The 2,401-nt window shown below is 41.6% G+C and overlaps 1 non-coding gene across 1 annotated transcript; it reads left to right on the top strand.

The window, feature by feature from the left end:
* Nucleotides 1-1,725: 1,725 nt before the first annotated feature.
* On the top strand, nucleotides 1,726-1,809 carry TRNAL-CAG (transfer RNA leucine (anticodon CAG)). Its single transcript has one exon. It is a non-coding gene; the product is annotated as a tRNA-Leu (tRNA).
* Nucleotides 1,810-2,401: the final 592 nt, after the last annotated feature.

The raw sequence follows: 2,401 nt of genomic DNA, 5'->3' as shown, positions 1-2,401 counted from the left end.
GAGTGTAAAACCCACGACTCGTGATCGGTCTGTGATCGAATTTCTGATCTAGCTCTGTGACCTTGAATTTTGACCCATTGTTCTCGAATTTGAAATACTTCACCCTAGCGTGACCACAGATCCTTCCACTATATTTGGTTAACACTGATCAACTGTGCTTAAGGTGACTTTACCCCGTGACCTTAATCTTTGCCCAACCGTTCTCAAAATAGAGTAATTTCATCTACGGTCAACCCTAAATTTTTCCTCTAGTTTAATCCAAGTTAAACAAAAAATTTTTAAGTTTAAGGGCCAAAAATTTGACACTGTCCTGTGTCCATAAGTTCTGACCAACTGTTCTAAAAAGCAAAACACCTCCCTTTGCTTACCCTCTGCACTTCTACCAAGTTATATCTAAATCGGATCAAAGCTGTAAACGGACCTATTCCTGACCCCTATTACCTATGATCTTTTTCGGGCAACATTTACCAAGGTTCTGACCCAGTGGAGAATAAACCCCCTGGAAATAGTCAAGTGATTGGATTTGCCACTTTAGAGCTAGAGAGGTTTTTTAAAAAAGAAAGAAAATGAAAGATGAACATGGAGAAATCGGGATTGTTGTCAATTGTGTTATTAGCGTGTTAGAGTTGTTTCAGTTACTTTAGATGTTTTAGGTATAAACAAGGATTAGGATTAAGTAAAGCTAGATGCCTGAAAATATTTCATACCTCCGATTTTGGGTGACACGATTATGCTTATGGGAGCGTCGGCTCCTTCCCTACACAGAGTGTCTACCGACACTCGAGTGATTCTTGCAACCCCCAGATAAATTCACTTTAGCCCCTTCGCTCCGTCGACGTATTTTCTATTTTCCTCTTGCTCTCTACGCCGTTGTTATTACCTCCGAGTTGGCGGAGGTTATGTATTCACCTATAGTTGTCTGTCTGTTTCTCCACACATCTCCAAAAGTTCTCAATGAATCATAATGGAATTTTGTGAAAGAGTGGGCCATGGGCAAAGAAAGAACTGATCAATATTGGGGCGGATACGGATCCTGAGTATCCCGCACAATGTCTCCAAAAGTTCTCAATGAATTTCAATAAAATTTTGTGGAAGAGTGTGCCATGGTTCAAGGAAGAATTGATTAAATTTTGGAGCGGATCCGGATCCTATGTATTCCACACAATATCTCCCCGGATCCGGATACGGATCTTTTTTAATGGCAATGGCATTGACGGAGGTATACGCACACTGAGTGCTGTCTAGTTCTACTTAGTAATCAATTATCTGGAATAAGTATGCAATATCTATCGAAAGCCTATAGCCACAGCCGTCCGACCCTGGAATACCCATGCGTGATCAATAAAATATTCTTGAAAAAATTTGGAATTTCAAACTCAGTTTTCACCAGGCATGACCAAGAATGCACGCTGTGAAGTAAATTATAAACAGTGGGGAGATGAGGGGGTAGAAGCCATCAGTTACGTTTTTACTCCCTCAAGTTAGCGGGCATGCATAGTGTCATGTCGAGAGGCTTTAGGTAAGTTCGCCCTATTTATCCTCTCCCCATCAAAATAGTCTCTCCTGGTCAGGGAAAAAAAAAAAAAAAAAAAAAAGCCTGGGGACGGCAAGAATAAGCTTTAAAAAGACATAAGTGGCTTTAATTGGTGGAAAAATGTCTAGCCATCATCACCGCAACACGTTTCTCTCACTATGACTTAATATGCCCGGCTCCGAAAATACGAAGTCAGGATGGCCGAGCGGTCCAAGGCGCTGCGTTCAGGTCGCAGTCCGGTCTTCCGGGCCTGGGTTCGAATCCCACTCCTGACATCGGAATGTTTTCATCATCTACATGCCTAGTGTGGCCCTACTACGGTGGATTACCATATGATGTCAATGTTTTAACCTCTTATGCATAGATGACGATGATGATGGTGGTGGTGGTGATGATACTGCAGATATACAGTTGGACAGACAGACAAAAAGATAAATACGAAGGCAGACAGACATATACAGACACGGAGACAAACACAGATCGACAGATACACAGATGGATGCCACCCACACAGACAAATTGATCGATAAATATAAGACAGGCTGGCAATTTCGCGTTTTTTGGCGACTTTCTGGCACCCTCTATCTTGCCAGCATATTTCTGTTTGTGGCACGTCAGTCTTCCCATGTACGCTATTTCTGTAAACTCCGCTGACGTTAGCACTCTCAGACTCCTATGACTTTCTCAGCTGAATAAAATCGTCTGGAGGTGGAATATACTACTAGAGTTACCCTAATCATTGGAGGATTAGAGAAAAAGTAGATGGGTGTAAGAATGTAGTACAAATACCGGAGTTAAGAAGGAAATCGATGACGGAGTTTTATTTTTGTTCTTGATGCTGGTAGACAATTTCATTTAATTTTAAGG

The sequence above is a fragment of the Coenobita brevimanus genome, chromosome 23 (assembly GCF_032717465.1).
Source record: "Coenobita brevimanus isolate Jiangsu-jjx chromosome 23, ASM3271746v2, whole genome shotgun sequence".
In the NCBI taxonomy this organism is placed as follows: Eukaryota; Metazoa; Arthropoda; class Malacostraca; order Decapoda; family Coenobitidae; genus Coenobita; species Coenobita brevimanus.
Note: the sequence above shows the minus strand (reverse complement) of the source record. Positions and strands in the feature narration are given on the sequence as shown.